A 20,553-nucleotide genomic window follows, 5' to 3' on the forward strand; every position below is an offset into this window, starting at 1 on the left:
GAAGTCCTTAATCCCATTTTTTACCATTTGGCTCTTCCAGGAACGTTTAAGATTCACAACGTTTTCATAAATCTTTGTTGAAAAGGTTTGTGGAGCCAGTGGTTCCCATGGCTGCGCTCCTTGATCCTGTATTGGTTAAGGGTAATCTGGAGTATGAGGTAGAGAAGATATTGGATACTCGTATGGCTAGACGGAGACTCCAGTACTTGGTCAAGTGGACAGTGGGCAGCACGGTGGCTCAGTGATTAGCGTTGCCTTGCAGCGCTGGAGTCCTGGGTTCAAATCCCACCAAGGACAACATCTGCAAGGAATTTGTATGTTCTCCCTGTGTTTGCGTGGGTTTCCTCCGAGTACTCCGGTTTCCTCCCACATTCCAAAAACATACTGATAGGGAATTTAGATTGTGAGCCCCATCAGGGACAGTGATGATAATGTGTGCAAAACTGTAAAGCGCTGCGGAATATGTTAGCGCTATATAAAAATAAAGATTTATTTTATTATTTATTATTTATTAAAGGTTATGGCCAGGAGGATAATTCTTGGGTCTCTGCTTCTGACATTCATGCCGAGAGATTGGTTCGTGCTTTTCACCGGGCCCATCCTGATCGGCCTGGTGGCATGGATGAGGGTTCGGTGACCCCTCCTCAAGGGGGGTACTGTTGTGAACTCTCTTGATCTGACTTCTGAGTCGGGGCTCCCTCTGGTGGTTGCTGCGGGTAGTGGAGCTGGTCGTGTTGACAGAAGTCTATCACCTGAAGACGATGATTGGAAGTCAGGGGTTACAGACTGGGAGGATTTAAGTGCGCAAGCTTCCTTCAGTTGCTGCTGGTGATTTGGTTTCTCTTCCTGTGCATTGTGAAGTCTGCTTTTTCTCCTCCTTGGTCTTGCATTATTCAGATAAGTTCTTTGTTGGAATCTTTTGCATTTCATATAGTTTTTGTCTTTCTCTGCTTTCTGCTTTGCTGTGTGGGTTCAGCATTATTCCCTGCTGGGATTTGTGCTGGACCCCGCTCATATGTCACAGCTTATGTCATTCTGTTCAGTATTGCTAATTCCCTGTTACATTAGTATCCTTGCTTTGCTTCCAGTTCACACCGGAATGCTGATCTAGTGGGGGAGAGGTCGTGTGGCCTCAGTGTTTTTGTATATCAGACGTGTTGGATTTTTTAGGGTTTTTGCATGATTGCAGACAGTATCTTTTCTGTCCTGTCCTATCTAGACAGTTTGGGCCCCATCATTTGCTCACTCTATTGTCTGCCTGCATTTGTGCCTCATCTTGTCTCACCGACAATATATGTTTGGGGGCTATCTATTACTTTGGGGTTCTACTCCGGGGTAGTTTAGCTTACCCCTTTCTTGCTTTAGGCTTAGTTAACTCTTTGGCTGTGCCGAGGCATCTAGGGCATCATAGGCACGTCCCACAGCTAATGCTAGTTGTGTTGTTAGGTTAAGGGGTCTGCAATCTGCTCAGTTACCAACCTTTCTGGTTTCCTGGTTGCTTAGCTAATTCCCCGGTAATCCTCCTTGGTGACCGAATCATAACAGTATAAAAGTATACTATATACAGAGGTCCTGTGTATAATGTCACCAGTGATCACTGTGTTACCTGTACATTATATACAGAGCCCCTGTGTATAATGTCATTGATCACTATATTACCTGTACACAGACACTGCATACTAAGTACAGATCTCCTGTGTATAATGCCACTTATGGTGATAGTATTATGTTTTTTATTAATGATCAGTATTGTAGTATTCAGTCACCATGTGGTGGTAATATGTTGTCTGGTCATGGTGCAGTGGTATTTGTTCCTTGTACGTGATATTATTCGGTCACTATGGTAGTAATATGTGGTCTGGTCATGGTGTGGCGGTATTTGTTCCTTGTATGTTGTATTATAGGTCATTATGTGGTGGTACTATGTGGTCTGGACATGGTGTAGTGGTATTTGTTCCTTGTATGTGATATTATTGATCATTTTAAAAATTGAAAAATAAGTAAAAATATACCTTAATTGTATTGCATATTTTAACAAATATTTATTAGGTTACAGTAGAGTAGGACCTGGCCAAAAGTGTCTACCCTGTTAAGGTGGCGGCTTAAAAAAATCTTTTGGCCAAAGCAAAAGCTGCCGGCTATATGTGTGATCTGGTGATGGGAACTGTTAATGTGTGATAGGTGAGAAGTGGAGTTTTTCCAAGAGAGAGCGGTGGGACTGTGGACAGTTCGAGGGGTAGAGGTGGGGTTGGGTGGAGCCTGGGCGGAGTCTCAAGGGGGTCCCGAAAATTTTGCCAGTATGGGGCCCTGAAATTCCTAGTGGCAGCCCTGTGTGCACTATACATAGCATCTTATGAAAGTCACCATCTCAGAAGAAATACTTGGTGGACTGTAAGTATAGCAGCACATGCAAACTTTTCTCTTCAGATTCAGCTTGAAGCAGTATATGTAGAATAAAATCAATTAATGGGTTTGTGCTATATGCAATTTGCACATTGCCTCATGAAATAGATAAAACACTCACTGTTTTTATATCCAAAGAGACGCCTCCCCTGGATAAGTCACTAAAAGAAAAGAAAAGAGAACGAATCCGAGCATAAAAGTTCCAATACATCAAAAATGGTGAAATAAAAATTATATTTTATTAGGATCAGGCGACAACAAATACAATAACAAACCAATGTAATAAAAACATTGTCATGTCCCATGATTTGAAAATCATACAGACAGTATTGCATTATCATTGTTTTGTTATATTGTGCTGTTTCGGTGCTGTGCAATAAGATTTGCCCTCTTTAAGTTTGTCCTTCCTCACTCCCTGTCTGTATCTGATGTAGCTTTGATGTCAGTAACCCCTCCCTTCTTCCTCATTCACTCTTCTATCAACCATGCTAGAAGCTCATAACAATACAAAGGTGAAACAAGAGGGGATTATAGGGAGATAAATGGGAAGCGCAAGCTTCTAAAGGGCCTGTCACACTAAGCGATATCGCTAGCAATATCTCTATAATGTCACTGGTTTTTGTGACGTTATAGCGATATTGCTAGCGATATCACTATGTCTGATACTTACCTCTGACCGCTCCCCCGCTGATTATCGCTGATCGCGCGAGAACGTCCTGAGCCGTTTCTCGTTGTCAGCTTCCTGCTGTGATGACGAGCGACGCATGGACGTGGGCGGGAGGACGTCAGGATCGCCTCGTCTGACAGGTAAGTAGCGACCTTCTCCCCAGTCTCAAGATGTTCCTGACCATTTGGCTGATTTTTCTGATGTATTTAGTGAGAGTAAGTCCGTGTCTTTGCCTCCTCATAGGAGTTATGACTGCGCAATTGAGTTAATGCCCGGTTGTAAATTTCCCAAGGGTCGGCTTTTCAATTTATCTGTACCTGAACATGACGCTATGCGATCTTATATCAAGGAATCATTGGAGAAGGGTTATATTAGACCATCCTCTTCACCTTTGGGTGCTGGTTTTTTCTTTGTGGCCAAAAAAGATGGCTCATTAAGGCCATGTATTGACTATCGTTCCCTTAACAAAATCACTGTTAAATATCAGTTCCCATTACCCCTGATTTCTGATTTATTTTCCAGACTTAAAAGTGCTTGTTGGTTTACCATACTCGACCTCAGGGGAGCGTACGTATAATCTTATTCGCATCAAGCACAGGGATGAATGGAAGACGGTGTTTAATTCTCCGGAAGGACATTTTGAGTACCTGGTGATGCCTTTTGGGCTAACTAATGCCCCTTCCGTCTTCCAATCTTTTATGAACGATATTTTCCGGGACCATGTGGATAAGTTTTTGATCATATATCTGGATGATATTTTGATTTTTTTCTAGTGATTGGGATTCTCATGTGGAGCATGTCCGGACTGTGTTCCGGATTTTGAGGGAAAATACTCTGTATGTTAAGGGATCGAAATGTCTTTTTGGTGTACAGAGGATTTCGTTTTTGGGATTCATTTTGTCCCTGTCTGCTATTGAAATGGACCTGGCCAAGGTACAGGCCATTTAAGATTGGGTTCAGCCCACTTCTCTGAAGGCTCTTCAGAAGTTTTTGGGTTTTGCTAATTTCTACCGTAAATTTAGAAGTAATTTTTCTGGTATTGTTAAACCTCTGACGGATTTGACCAAAAAGGGCGCTGATGTGGTAATTTGGTCTCCAGAGGCAGTCTCGGCATTTCAGGAGCTTAAGCAGAGATTCACTTCTGCTCCGGTTCTACGGCAATCTGATGTTTCACTCCCATTTCAGGTGGAGATAGATGCTTCTGAGATTGGTGGAAGAGCCATTTTGCCTCAAAGAGATCCGGTAACCTCTATGATGAATCCCTGTGCCTTCTTTTCTCAAAAATTTTCTCCATCTGAATGTAACTATGACATCTGGAATTGGGAATTATTGGCCATGAAGTGGGCATTTTAAGAGTGGAGACATTGGTTGGAGGAAGCTAGACATCAAGTTATGGTCCTCACCGATCACAAGAATTTGCTTTATCTTGAATCAACCAAGCGCTTGAATCCTAGACAGGCTAGGTGGGCCTTGCTTTTCACGCGTTTTAATTTTGTGGTCTCCTTTCTTCCGGGCACTAAGAATGTTAAGGTGGACGCCCTTTCTAGGAGTTTCTTTGCGGATTCTCTTGACGTGACTGAGCCTACGACCATTCTTTCCACCATCTCTCCTGATTTGAGACGTACCCTGGAGGAATTCCAGGAGGATAAACCTGAACGATGCCCTATGGGAAAATTGTATGTCCCTGACCAGTGGTGGAACAGAGTAATGTCTGAAATTCATTGCTCCGTGTTGGCTGGTCATCCAGGTATCTTTTGTACCAGAGATTTGGTGAGTCGGTCTTTTTGGTGGCCTGCCTTATCTTGTGATATCAGGAATTTTGTGCAGTCCTGTGGGACTTGTTCTCGGTCTAAGCCCTGTTCTCGTACTAGTGGTTTGTTGATGCCTCTGCCGGTGCCCAAGAGGCCATGGACCCATATCTCAATGGATTTTTATCACTGATCTCCCTGTCTCTCAGAGAATGACTGTGATTTGGGTGATCTGTGATAGATTTTCTAAGATGGTCCATCTTGTACCACTCCCAAAGTTGCCATCTTCTTCTGAGTTGGTGCCCTTGTTTTTACAACAAGTGGTTCGTTTGCATGGGATTCCTGAGAACATTGTGTCGGGCAGAGGGGTCCATTTGTTTCCAGATTTTGGAGGGCTTTTTGTTCCAAACTGGGAATTCAGTTGTCTTTCTCCTCTGCATTTCATCCTCAGACCAATGGGCAGAGTGAGAGAACAAACCAGACGTTGGAGTCCTATTTGAGATGTTTCATGTCTGCTGATCAGGATGATTGGGTCTCATTTTTGCCCTTGGCCGAATTGTTAGGCGTCGGATTTCTGCAGCTGCACAGCAGGAATCCAGAGCCATTCATCCAGTGGTCTCCCATTCCTTTCCGACCGCTCAGGGACACAGCAATCTCGGCGATCCAGGTGCCCTGTTCAGACCAGCTCTCTGGGTCTGGAAGTTGCTGCCACCTCTGGAACAGCAATGGTAGCGCAACCACTCCAGAGGCTAAGTCCTCTCGCCGCGCAACTGGGCATGCCCACGAGATGATCTCCCAGTGGAGATCGGGGGTCACGTGCTCAGGTCCTTGTCCTGATCTGATTGTCCCATCTCAGAGGTCTGGAACGTCCCGGAAGCGCATGGCTATAAAAGGCCCGCATGGCCGCTCGCCCATGCGCTAGTATAGACCATACTGTACATGCTATGTGTGAATGGTGACGGATGTATGATTCTGGTGACTGACTCATTTGAAACCCCTTCCCTCTGATATTACACATGTAGATAGGGAACTAGAGAGATAGTCAGTGCCAGTCAGTGGCAAGCTATAGGCCACAGTGCATACCGCACCTCTGCACTAGCATCCGATGGTGTCACGCCTCACGGCACTATCATATAGCGGCAGTAGTTACCGCCACGCTGCAGTTAGCAGCACTCACTGGCGTCTGCGGTAGCGACGCCGCACGCACGGTAGGTCAAGACGGACACCGACCTCTGTCTTGGGCCGTGTCCTGTGAAAAAATGTCAAAAAATAGACCTAGTATAAGGTGCTGCATAGCCCTACATTAAGGCCTAACTGATACCTTCCTATCCGTGGAGGTTGGCACCCTAATAGTACGATATTGGCGCCCCCACTCAACGAGGACTATCCCTCACTTCCCTAGTGATCCCTAGTATCACAGAGGGGAAAACAATTTCCAAGATAGAACAGTAATGAAAAGATCAGAATGCCCTAGGACTAATGCAGACCAAACAGATAATACAGCAATAAAAACATTTACCACATCATGATATCATGTGACCCACAAAGATAGCAGCTATTCTCAATACCTATATAATACCTAATAATAACTATTATTGAAGGTATCAGGCATGAAGCAGCAACAATATCTTTGACTGATAGGACTATTCCTCCTGATGAACCGCTACGGCGGGGAAACGCGTTGAGGGTCCCCCATGAGACATGATAAGTGACCTTTTATTAATTGCTGATTGTATCTGAGGATGTTTATCTCTCCAAGCGAGAATAGCTGCTATCTTTGTGGGTCACATGATATCATGATGTGGTAAATGTTTTTATTGCTGTATTATCTGTTTGGTCTGCATTAGTCCTAGGGCATTCTGATCTTTTCATTACTGTTCTATCTTGGAAATTGTTTTCCCCTCTGTGATACTAGGGATCACTAGGGAAGTGAGGGATAGTCCTCGTTGAGTGGGGGCGCCAATATCGTACTATTAGGGTGCCAACCTCCACGGATAGGAAGGTATCAGTTAGGCCTTAATGTAGGGCTATGCAGCACCTTATACTAGGTCTATTTTTTGACATTTTTTCAACGTCACTGGGAAGGTGTGTTTTATGATCATTAATAAAATTGTGTTTTAAGGGGATTTTTATGTACACTAAGTTTTTTCCAATCTCCATGAATTAGTGATTTTTTCTGGCCGTGTCCTGTGACCATATACCGTGTGTGCACGCCAGCTGAGACCTGTGAAGCTAACAGGCTTGGCATTTATGCTTTAGGGCCTCTGTGAGTTCAACAGAGTCCGCTCTGCGCACCCCGGGTGACCTTTAACCCGAGCGCAGTATACCGCCATATAGCGAGTCTGCCATTACTTAGCAGCGTTTGTTACACCTACTGCACGGTGGACCCCGGGCGGCGAACACACTTCCTATTATTTATATTTAGTGTGTTCCGCCATCCCTAACATTATATTAGCGCCAGTGACTGGCTAATAATGGCAGACTTGCAGCAGCTTCAGCGGTACATTCAGCAGCTGGAGGGCAGGTTGGCTACTGTCGAGAGTGCCGCCTCCGCTGAGAAGTTTACTGAGGCTGCTCAGGCAGTCGCAGAGGCTGTCTCACATGTGTCCACGTCCACGCCTGCACCGACAGTTAACCGCCTCCCATTGCCCTATAAATTTTCATGGGGATAGCGCCAACTGTAGGGGTTTCGTGACCCAATGCTCTATTCAGCTTGAGTTACTGGCCGCACATTTCCCTACAGAACGGGCTAAGGTGGGGTTCCTTGTTTCCCTTCTATCGGGCAGGGCGTTGGAGTGGGCCACTGTCACGTTTCCGCCAGACTTAGGGCCTGCTGTTCCGGTCGCGGCCACTAGGAGGCGCCATACCGCCACTTTATCGTCAGACTCAGGGACGGCTGTTCCTGCCTCGGCCACTGGAAGGGGCCGTGGTTCTGTCACGTCAGGCTCAGAGCCTACTGTCCCGGCTTTAGCCTCTAGGAGGCGCCGGTCTGTCACGTCGCCATTAAATTCTGGGTCTGCTGCTCCTGTCGTGGTCACTAGGAGGCGCTATGGCTCGCCCGGGAGTTATGGTGCTGACAGAGTAAGGGCACCTGCGCAGGCATCTGGTGGACGCAGGCTCCGCCCCTCTGTCAGTCATCAAGAGGTTACTGCATCTCCATCTGGCCTGGTCCTGGGGGCGGTACTGATGACATCATCAGTTCAGGAACCTATGAGGGGTGACCTGATCCCTGAAATACCTTGGGACTGGTCTTGCAAGCCGCCGGATATATTCTTGGTTCCCCCCGTGTGTTACTGTGTGAATTACTTTCTGACTGACTCTGACTTTGACCTGGACTTCTGACTCTCCTTCTGCCTAACGATTCTGTACCTCTGCTACTCTTCTGGTTTATGACTTTCGGCCTGAATCTGACTCTGCCTCTGCCTAACGATTCTGTACCTCTGCTACTCTCCTGGTTTATGACTCTCGGCCTGAATCTGACTCTGCTTCTGTCTACCGTTTTTGTACCATTGCTATCCGACTGGTTTAGACTTGCATATCTCCACGTTTGTGTCCCGTATTGGAACACCTTTCTGGCGACCGTCCTGCTCTGGTCACTGCTCCTATTCAGACAGCGCCTCCTGGGCTCTGCTATAAATCCAGATCCCTGTATAGGGGTAAAGGGTATCAGTGTTTCTCGGGGTGTTGCCTGGCTGCAGCCCAGACCCGCAGGCAGACGTCACATTATATCCGGCCACATACAAAAAAACTGCTTCTTGTGTATATATCCACCATATACAAAAGCAGTCTCCCTGAACTTTTTTTTTTTTTTTTTCTCTCCCTTCTTCTGATTGAGCTGATTTCTGGCCTAAACACCTGGTTCAGTGCACAGCCTGAAGGAGCACTTTCATCTTCCTGCACCAGTATGCTGCAGTCTGGAGCCTTCAGAGAGAGAGCTGAGCGTCAGAGATCCATACTACTGAGACATCGGCCTCTGGGCAACTCTGGCTATGGTTGCCCAGGGGCACAGGTATTGCCCGCAGATGCGGCTAAAGTTTTATTGCCTATTGCCCTTTCTTTTGGTCAGAAATCTCAGTGTGTGAACGCATATGTGGATTGTGGATCTGAAGGGAATTTTATGGATTCTTTGGTTGCTAAAAGTCTCGGTGTACCCCTATTAAAACTTAATGCCCCTATAAAAACTACGGCTATTAATGGCACATCTATTGTCCAGGAGGGGGTTAAATTTGTTACTGACAAAATCACTATGTCGGTGGGAGCATTGCATACCGAGGTTATGTCATTTTTTGTGATGGATAATTTGTCTGCTGCAGTCATATTGGGGATGCCATGGCTACGCCAGCATAACCCAGTCATCGACTGGCACCTAGGCGATGTTATACGCTGGAGTTCACACTGTCAGGAAAACTGCATGTCGCTAACAGTAAATCAAGTTAAAGTTAAACCCCTCCACATACCGTTTGCCTTCAGAGATTTTGAGGATGTCTTCTCTATTGCAAAATCTGAAAAGCTACCCCCTCACAGAAAGTATGATTGCCCTATAGATCTGATTCCAGATGCCCGTCTCCCAAAAGGGAGAATATTTAATCTCTCAGGTCCAGAGCGTCAGGCTATGAACGAGTACATAGCAGATAGCTTAAAAAAGGGGTTTATTAGACCGTCCATTTCACCAGTTGGAGCTGGCTTCTTCTTTGTAGAAAAGAAAGATGGTGGTCTCAGACCCTGCATTGATTACCGGGAATTGAATGCAATCACCATTAAGAACCAGTATCCGCTTCCACTCATCCCTGATCTTTTTAATCAGCTAATGGGAGCCCGTTGGTTTACTAAACTGGACCTCCGGGGGGCATACAATCTAGTCCGCATAAGAGACGGGGATGAGTGGAAAACAGCCTTTAATACCCCTCTTGGCCACTTTGAGTACCTGGTAATGCCCTTCGGACTCAGTAACACACCTGCCGTGTTCCAGCACTTTGTAAATGACATTTTCAGGGACATTTTGTGGGGTGTATGTCGTCGTGTATTTAGATGACATTTTGATTTATTCTGCTGACCCTGTGACACATGCTCAGCACGTTCGCTCCGTACTGCAGAGACTGCGAGAACACTCCCTGTTCGCTAAACTGGAGAAATGTGTTTTTTTTGCGGAGGAGGTACAATTTTTAGGATATGTGGTTTCAAGCACAGGCTTCCGTATGGATCCTGCCAAGATCCAACCTATTAAAACTTGGGTGCAACCCAAGTCGCTAAAAGCGCTGCAGCGATTTTTAGGGTTTGCAAATTATTACCGAAAATTCATCAGGGGTTTCTCCGAAATTGCTAAACCACTCACGGATTTGACCCGAAAAGGGGCAGACGTGACCAATTGGAACCCTGAGGCAATTCAGGCTTTTGCTTTGTTAAAAGAGTGCTTTGTAGCCAACCCAGTTTTGGTTCAGCCTGATCTGGACCGCCCGTTTATTGTAGAGGTGGACGCCTCTGAGGTCGGAGTGGGAGCAGTGCTGTCGCAAGGCACTGCATCACTCACTCAGCTTCGCCCATGTGCCTTTTTCTCCCGCAAATTCTCTCCCACTGAGAAAAATTACGATATAGGTAATCGGGAGTTATTGGCGATCAAATGGGCCTTCGAGGAATGGCGCCACTTCCTCGAAGGCGCCAAACATAAGATCACTGTGATTACAGATCACAAGAATCTGACTTACCTGGAGTCAGCTAAAAGATTAAATCCTAGACAAGCGAGGTGGGCCTTGTTCTTCTCTAGGTTTGACTTCTTAATAACCTTTCGTCCTGGTACCAAAAATGTGAGGGCTGATGCTCTCTCTCGAAGTTTCTGCCCCTCACAGGCTGAGGACTCGGAGCCAGTTCCAATACTGGCCAATGGTATTGTTGTGTCGGCTGTGTCTCTGGACCTTCTGGAGGAGATCCGTAGATCCCCAGAACCAGCCCCTGACTTGACGCCCCCCCAGAAATTGTTTGTTCCAGCGCCGTTTCGCCTACAAGTTCTGAAGGAGTCGCACGACTCTGTCCTGGCAGGCCATCCTGGGGTCAATAATACCGCCAGACTTGTGACTAGGAGTTTTTGGTGGCCAACGGTAGTTAAGGACTGCAAGGATTTTGTACTAGCTTGTGAAATCTGTGCTCGCGCCAAGTCCCCTCACAATCGGCCTGCCGGCTGGCTCCAGTCCTTGCCCGCTCCAGAGAGTCCATGGACCCACATCTCCATGGACTTCATTACTGACCTACCACCCTCAGAGGGGAAGACATGCATCTGGGTGGTGGTGGACAGGTTCAGTAAGCAATGTCATTTCGTTCCCCTCTCTGGATTACCTAATTCAGAAACTCTGAGTAAGTTGTTTATTGTTCATGTGATAAGGCTGCATGGCGCTCCAGAGAATATCGTGTCCGACCGAGGTACCCAGTTTGTTTCCAAATTCTGGAGGGCATTCTGCAAACGTATTGGTATTGAATTATCCTTCTCTTCCGCTTACCACCCTGAGACCAATGGTCAAACGGAGCGTACCAACCAGGCTCTAGAGCAATATCTTCGCTGCTATGTCTCGGAACATCAGTCTGATTGGGCGGAACATCTCCCATTAGCTGAGTTCGCTCTAAATAACCAATACCAGGAATCTATCAAAACCACCCCGTTCTTCTGCAATCATGGTTTGCACCCACGTTTTGGTTCCTTTTCGGCCAAGATGTCGGAGCTTCCGGGAGTAGAGAATTCCATACGTAACTTAAGGACAATCTGGTCAGAGGTGAACACAAACTTGAAAGGGTCCCAGGTCAGGCAGGCTTCGGCCGCAAATAAACGGAGGTCCACGGGGCCGCACCTAGGAGTTGGGGACAAAGTTTGGCTGTCTACCAGAAACATTAAGCTTAAGGTGCCGTCTGCCAAACTGGGGCCCAGGTTTATTGGTCCCTACGAGATATTAGAAGTAATTAACCCGGTAGCTTTTCGTTTAAAGCTCCCTCAGGCTTTTAAAATTCCTAATGTTTTCCACAAATCCCTTCTCAAGGTGTACCGCTCCCCAATTCGTCCCGTCCAATCCCCTCCTCCTCCAGTTTTGGTCAAGGGTGCCTTGCCTTGGAGTACGAAGTCCAGGGCATCCTTGATTCCCGTTTAGTGAGAAAGTCTGTGCAATATTTAGTTCATTGGAAAGGCTATGGCCCAGAGGAGAGGTCCTGGGTCCCCGCTAGTGACATTCATGCCAAGGAGTTGATTAGAAGGTTTCACCTCCTTCACCCTGATAAACCGGGTTTTGAGGGTCCGGAGGCCCCTCTTGGAGGGGGGGGTACTGTCACGTTTCCGCCAGACTTAGGGCCTGCTGTTCCGGTCGTGGCCACTAGGAGGCGCCGTACCGCCACTTTATCGTCAGACTCAGGGACGGCTGTTCCTGCCTCGGCCTCTGGAAGGGGCCGTGGTTCTGTCACGTCAGGCTCAGAGCCTACTGTCCCGGCTTTAGCCTCTAGGAGGCGCCGGTCTGTCACGTCGCCGTTAAATTCTGGGTCTGCTGCTCCTGTCATGGTCACTAGGAGGCGCTATGGCTCGCCCGGGAGTTATGGTGCTGACAGAGTAAGGGCACCTGCGCAGGCATCTGGTGGACGCAGGCTCCGCCCCTCTGTCAGTCATCAAGAGGTTACTGCATCTCCATCTGGCCTGGTCCTGGGGGCGGTACTGATGACATCATCAGTTCAGGAACCTATGAGGGGTGACCTGATCCCTGAAATACCTTGGGACTGGTCTTGCAAGCCGTCGGATATATTCTTGGTTCCCCCCGTGTGTTACTGTGTGAATTACTTTCTGACTGACTCTGACTTTGACCTGGACTTCTGACTCTCCTTCTGCCTAACGATTCTGTACCTCTGCTACTCTTCTGGTTTATGAGTTTCGGCCTGAATCTGACTCTGCCTCTGCCTAACGATTCTGTACCTCTGCTACTCTCCTGGTTTATGACTCTCGGCCTGAATCTGACTCTGCTTCTGTCTACCGTTTTTGTACCATTGCTGTCCGACTGGTTTAGACTTGCATATCTCCACGTTTGTGTCCCGTATTGGAACACCTTTCTGGCGACCGTCCTGCTCTGGTCACTGCTCCTATTCAGACAGCGCCTCCTGGGCTCTGCTATAAATCCAGATCCCTGTATAGGGGTAAAGGGTATCAGTGTTTCTCGGGGTGTTGCCTGGCTGCAGCCCAGACCCGCAGGCAGACGTCACAGCCACGCCTCTGTGAGAACGTGGTGACCCAGAAGTTCGGACCGCTGCTCAGTTCTTAACATCTCTAAAGCAGGTCTTTTTGGGCCCATGGGTCACTCATGATACCTCTCTGCAGTTACTTGCGCTTACGCAGGGAACGCAGTCGGTCAGTCAGTATGCCGTTCGTTTCCGGACACTGGCTTCCGAGCTCGAGTGGCCTGATAGAGCACTCATCCCTGTGTTCTGGAGAGGGTTGGCTGAGCATGTCAAAGATGCCTTATCCACCAGGGAGGTTCCCATCAGCCTGGAAGAGTTGATAGCAATCTCCACCCATATAGACCTCCGTTTTACTGAGCGCGGGCTGGAGCGTACTCAATCCAGACAGAAGTTCAGGTTGACTCCTGGCTTCTCCGAACTGCTGGAGCCTCCTGATCTGGAGGTTTTACCTCCTGAACCCATGGACATGTCCCGTACCGGTCCGAAACCACGTCCGGCACAGGGCCCCACTTGCTGCTACCTGTGTCGACAGTCGGACCACCTGGCTAATGGGTGTCCACAGCGGTGGAAAAAACGTTCACCTCGGGTGGCAGTTGGTGGAGATCTACCTAATATGAAAACGTTCTCCTCCAAACCAGTATTCTGAGGGATGTTAGATAGCGGGGCTTCCTCCTGGGAGGTAGAGGTCACAGTGGACTCTGGGGCAGAGGGAAACTTTAGGTCCTCAGCCTTTGCCCAAAAGCACGCCATTCCACTGGTGCCACTTCCTCACCCCGTGACCGTTAGGGTGGTTAACGGATAAACCTTACCGTCTCAGATTACCCACCAGACAGCAGCCCTGGGGTTCTCAATCTTCCCGTCGCATCGCGAGACGTTGTCCCTGCTCATCATGCCTAAGGGCATCGACCAGGTGCTTCTCGGACTCCCCTGGTTATGTTGCCATTCTCCCCATATTGAGTGGTCCTTGGGGAGTATACTGGGCTGGGGCAAAGACTGTGTGGGAAGGTGCATGGGGGGCAGTGTTCAAGTAGCCTCTGTGGAGGTGCCCGCGGATCATTCCACACCCCTCACTGGGAATCTGAAGTTCATGGCTCCTGTCGTCCTTGAACCAGTGCCGCTGAGCAAAACCTTTGTTCTGCCTCACCTGCAGTCCAAGGTTCTCGCGTGGGCACACGCGCCCAGGGTGGGTGGTCACTTTGGTTACAAGCTTACCACAAAACTCCTGGCTAGCTCTTATTGGTGGCCGCACAGGGCTCAGGACACTAAAAAATATATTCAGGTATGCGCCTCCTGTGCTCGGAGTAGATCCTCTAAACAGAGGTCTGCTGGGTTACGGTGTCCCTTGCTAGTGGCAGACCGGGCAATGCAGGTCCGCGACAGTCTGAGTCGCACCCCGCATGTCACTCAAATCTCTGTAATGAGAATGAAGACTTCCGCCGACACACTTCGGCGCCCCACTCCAACTTCGGCTCCTGGCGACTTAGCCATCCCCGACGCCCTCCACGTGCCTTCTCTCGGACCAATGCACGTGTCCCGGTTTTTCAAGGCATCTGCTGGGGCATCAGGCTGGTCTGGTTAATGGTCATGTGTTAATATGCACTTACATTGTGCATACACATTAACTTACTTTTCTCAGTTCAGATTTGTTTTTTATTCATTTCATTGTGCATTCAGTGCATATATGGGTGTGACCGCCCTCTTTCTGAGCTGGGAAAGCCATCCAGTCTGGCCTAAGCTGTTACAAGTGGTTCAGCCGCTCGACCCTTATTCACATTCACGCCACTTGGCAAGTGATAAGGTTTTAAATACTAGAGTAGGGACTGTCCCACAAGGGTTGCCGTGACGTGGCGGGATGGCTTGTACATTATTTTGATCAAAATTATGTTTACTAAATACCCTTATTATTATTATTATTATTATTATTATTATTATTATTATTATTATTACCTTTATGCATTATTTGCAGTATATATTTTTTACTTTTAGTTCAGGATATTTGTGTTTTTTGCTTTTTGTTTTCTCTGGTCTGCGGACGAGTCTGAGGCCTACGCCTCTGTGGGTCATAAGGTGGTACGTGGCAAAAAATTTTGCCAGGAGGGGGGGGCCCTAGGAGGAGGGGTAATGTTAGGCATCAGATTTCTGCAGCTGCACAGCAGGAATCCAGAGCCATACATCCAGCGGTCTTCCATTCCTTTCCGACCGCTCAGGGACCTGCACAGCAATCTCGGCGATCCAGGCGCCCTGCTCAGACCAGCTCTCTGGGTCTGGATGTTGCTGCCACCTCTGGAACAGCAATGGTAGCGCAACCTGCTTTGCAGGAAACCACTCCAGAGGCTAAGTCCTCTCGCCGCGCAACTGGGCATGCCCACGAGACGATCTGACAGTGGAGATCGGAGATCACGTGCTCAGGTCCTTTTCCTGATCTGATTGGCCCATCTCAGAGGTCTGGAAGGTCCCAGAAGCGCATGGCTATAAAAGGCCCGCATGGCCGCTCGCCCATGCACTAGTATAGACTATACTTGCTATGTGTGAATGGTGACGGATATATGATTCTGGTGACTGACTCATTTAAAACCCCTTCCCTCTGATATTACGCATGTGGATAGGGAACTAGAGAGATAGTCAGTGGCAAGCTATAGGCCACAGTGCATACCGCACCACTGCACTAGCGTCCGATAGTGTCACGCCTCACAGCACTATCGTATAGCGGCAGTAGTTACCGCCACGCTGCGGTTAGCAGCACTTACCGGCGTCCGCGGTAGCGACGCCGCACGCACGGTAGGTCAAGACGGACACCGACCTCTGTCTTGGGCCGTGTCCTGTGACCATATACTATGTGTGCACGCCAGCTGAGACCTGTGAAGCTAACATGCTCGGCGTTTATGTTTTAGGGCCTCTGTGAGTTCAACAGAGTCCGCTCTGCGCACCCCGGGTGACGTTTAACCCGAGCGCAGTATACCGCCATATAGCGAGTCTGCCATTACTTAGCAGCGGTTGTTACACCTACTGCACGGTGGACCCCGGGCGGCGAGCTCACTTCCTATTATTTATATTTAGTGCGTTCCGCCGTCCCTAACATGAATTCACGCTAAGCAATAGTGCTAGCTCTGCCACTTTGATGTCTCCTTTCTTTTGTAACTTTGGTTTTCATCCTCGATTTTCTTCTGGGCAGGTAGAAGCTCCTGCTTGCCCAGGTGTGGATTCTGTGGTAGAGAGAATGCAGCAGATTTGGGACCAAGCAGTGGATAAGTTGTCCCACTCTCAGGAAAAGGCCCAAAGGTTTTCCTACTGCCATAGGACCATTGGTCCCCGGTTTAAAGTGGGTGATGTGGTTTGGTTGTCCTCAAAAAATATTCCCATAAAGGTTGCATCTCCAAAATTCAAGCCAAGGTTTATTGGCCCTTATAAGATTTTAGAAATCCTTAACCCCGTTTCTTTTCGCTTGGCTCTTCCAGTTACGTTTAAGATTCATAAAGTCTTTCATAAATCTATGTTGAAAAGGTTTGTGGAGCCAGTCGTTCCCATGGCAGCGCCCCCTGACCCTGTACTGGTTAAGGGTAATTTGGAGTATGAGGTAGAGAAGATACTGGATTCTCATCTGGCTAGACGGAGACTTCAGTACTTGGTCAAGTGGAAGGGTTATGGCCAGGAGGATAATTCTTGGATCTCTGCTTCTGACATCCATGCCAAGAGATTGATTCGTGCCTTTCACCGGGCCCTTCCTGATCGGCCTGGTGGCGTGGATGAGGGTTCAGTGACCCCTCCTCAAGGGGGAGGTACTGTTGTGAATTCTCTTGCTCGGAGTTCTGAGTCAAAGCTTCCTCTGATGGTTGCTGAGAGTAGTAGAGCTGGCCAGGTGGATGGAAGTTCCCCACCTGACGACAATAATTGGAAACCTGGGATTACTGGTTGGGAGCATATAATTGAGCTGGCTGCTCTTGGAGGCTGCTGGTGATTTCCTCAGTGTGCATTTGGAGCTCTTTTGTCCCCATTCTGTTTTCTTATGCATTGACTGCAAGGCCTGCCCTGCTACCAAGTCATATGCACCCCAATAAGCATTTGAACCCAGGTACTGGATTGGCACAGGAAAATCCACTTCACATGATTCATTTTGGATTCCCATTCTGTTTTCTTATGCATTGACTGCAAGGCCTGCCCTGCTGCCAAGTCATATGCACCCCAATAAGCCTTTGAACCCACATACTGGATGGGCACAGGAAAATCCACTTCACATTATTCATTTTGGACTCCCATTCTGTTTTCTTATGCATTGACTGCAAGGCCTGCCCTGCTGCCAAGTCATCTGCACCCCAATAAGCTTTTGAACCCAGGTACTGCATGGGCACAGGAAAATCCACTTCACATTATCCATTTTGTACTCCCATTCTGTTTTCTTATGCATTGACTGCAAGGTCTGCCCTGCTACCAAGTCATATGCACCCCAATAACCCCAATTGCCCCTTGAAATAAACACGTAGGAGGGCTTCTTAACAAAAAATATCCCATTAAAAGCAAGCGGATCTCCTAGACTTGTAATGGCCATACACTAAGTGTATTGGGCTGACAAACATTTTCCCCTGTGGGGTACATCTCAACCTTTTCTATAACAAGTATTTAACACCCAGCAAAAAACCCCACCCTTTTTAGGATTTCGACACTGGCTGTAGCAGCACGGAACATGTTGAAGCTGGTGATCTAGTGGCGGCTGATGATGAGACGTGGAGGAAAGCCTGATTAAAAACTATGCCCAATTTAAAGGAGCGGGTCTCCTAGACTTGTAATGCCCATACATTAAGTGTATTGGGCTGACAAACATTTTCCCCTGTGGGGTACACCTCCACCTTTTCCATAACAAGCATTTTATACCCAGTAAAACCACCCACCCTTATGCGGAATTAGACACTGGCTGTAGCAGCATGGAACACGTTAACGCTGGTGATCTAGTGGTGGCAGATGATGAGACGTGGAGGAAAGCCTAATTAAAAACTATGCCCAATTTAAAGGAGCGGGTCTCCTAGACTTGGAATGCCCATACACTTAGTGTATGGGCTGGCAAATATTTCCCCTGTGGGGTACACCTCAACATTTTTCAGAACAAGTATTTTAGGCACAGCATAACCACCAACCCTTGTTAGGATTTCGACACTGGCTGTATCAGCTCAGGAGGTGTCCATCCATCATTCCCTATCAGTAGGGCTTTCCTCTCCCCATTTCCATCCGTTGTGTGTGTGTTGTGCCGTCCACTGACTAACCCCCTGTTGGTTCGTAACATATCGTGACACTATCACCAACCAATACTTTTTTTCCGGTGAACCTATTGCTCAACCACAGGCTTTTGCTCACCTAATCCATACCCTATCGGATGAGGTAAAGGAGCTGTGGTGTCAGGTGGTGCAGCAGCTTCAGCAGGTATTGGGGTTCTTGGTCTCGGTTCATGTCCATTGTCCATGCTCAACCGGAACCCAAAATATCTCTCCCTGACAGGTTCTCTGGAGGGAGAGATAAGTTTATTGTATTTAAAGAAGGCTGTAAATTATATTTCAGGCTTCACCCTCATTCTTCAGGGAGTGAGGAACAACATGTGGGGATTATAGTCTCCCTTCTCAAGGGTGATCCCCCAATCCTGTGCCTTCTCCCTGCCGATCGATTCACCCTCTTTGCGGTCGGTGGACGAGTTTTTCGCTGCATTGGCGCTGATATATGGGGATTCAGATGGCGTCTCCCTGGCTGAGTCTCGACTCTGTAGGATCAAGCAGGGGGGCCGGCTGGCTGAGGAGTACTGCTCAGAGTTTCAGAGATGGGCCACTGACATGCAGTGGAATGACCATGCTCTTAGGAGCCATTTTTGTCAGGGTCTGTCAGCTAGGATTCAGGATACTCTGGTGCAGTGTGCTACTCCTGGGTTGTTGGAGGCAGCCATGGCCCTTGCTATACGGGTGGATAGATGCCTCAGGGAGAGACATACACCAAATTTACCCCCTGTTTTTCTTTCTAGGGAGGAGGACACAGTGCTGCATACGGATGAACCCATGCAGGTGGGAGGAGTCGCCTCTCAAACTAGGTTGCCTGCGGCTCGCAGTGGGACAGGGGTATGTTTCTACTGTGGTCTTACAGATGATTTCATCAATGTCTGCCCAGCTCATGCCAAAGTACATTCTCCATCACAAAAGCCAAGTTCCCCTGATCGTATGGAAGGAGATGACCAGGATGTGTATATTTCCTCCATCTTTTTGTTACAGTGTACCATTTCAGCTGAAGTGATGGTTAGTGGGGTAACTGAGACTATAACGGTGCTTGTGGACCTGGGTTCAATCTGGTGGATTCTCGCTTTGTTCAGACCCACGGTCTGATCGGTAGCTCGCTGGCAAGACCCATTTCCATTCAGGCAATTTACTCTGTTCCTCTCAGCCAGGGCAGTGTGACCCAAGTCGTAGACAATATTAACCTGCGTATAGGGACTTTTCACAAAGAGTCCCTATTGTGCTACGTCTTGGAGGGTATACCAATCCCATCATCACCAGTGCAAGGTGACAGCGAGGGACGAGTTTTGTGATGGTGGTGGGGGGAAAGACCAGCTTAGGACGCTAGGGGAGTGCAGGGACAGGCTCAAGTTGGAGCTAAGGAGGTGTCCATCCCTCATTCCCTATCGGTAGGGCATTCCTCTCCCTATTTCCATCCCATTGTGTGTGTGTGTTGTGCTGTCCACTGACCAACCCCCTGTTGGGTCGTGACATACTGTGACAGATATGCAAATGTGTAACTGGCTGGGTAGTGGAAGCACTGTGACGGAGCCCAAGGAAGACCTGGAGTGGCATAACTAGCAACCTCCCCTAATCTGACCACGGATAGGCAACAGCATACAATACCAAGATACGAGGAGACACAATGGAGGTGGTTCAGGTGCTACTCCAGGACTGACTTTGGGTAACTGGAAGCTGACCCCTTGGAACAGGTAGCTGAGGTGGCCTGAGGGAATTTCCAACAGACACAGGCATTTTGATTAAGAGAGGAACCTGCACTAATCTAACCATGGATAAGCAACAGCATACGATGCCGAGATCCGAGGAGACACAAGGGAGGTGGTCCAGGTGCTACTTCAGGACTGACCTTGGGTAGCTGGCAGCTGACCCCCTAGGAACAGGTAGCTGAGGTGACCTGAGGGAATTTCCAACAGACACAGCCATTTTGAGTAAGAGGACAGGAACCATGGATGCAGATTGGACTGGCTGACAGAGAGATGGGTACTAGCAAGTGAAACTGGACCAGGTGATGAGGAGTTGAGCTCTGACAGGTGCAACGGGACTGGCCGACATTGAGATGAGCACTGGCAGGCAATACGGGACCGACAGACATTGAGAGTAACACTGGCAGGTGCAGCGGGACGGTCTGACGTTGAGATGAGCACTGGCAGGTGCCACAGAACTGGCTGATGCTGAGATGAGCTCGGGTTGGTTGCAGCGGGATTGGCCCTTGTTAAGATAAGCACTTGCAGGTGCAGCATACTGGGATATGAGAATTCACAAAAGCGTTAAGAAACAAGCT

This window comes from Dendrobates tinctorius, unplaced genomic scaffold, assembly GCF_039654945.1.
Source record: "Dendrobates tinctorius isolate UK_male_01 unplaced genomic scaffold, ASM3965494v1 ptg000159l, whole genome shotgun sequence".
Classification (NCBI taxonomy): Eukaryota; Metazoa; Chordata; class Amphibia; order Anura; family Dendrobatidae; genus Dendrobates; species Dendrobates tinctorius.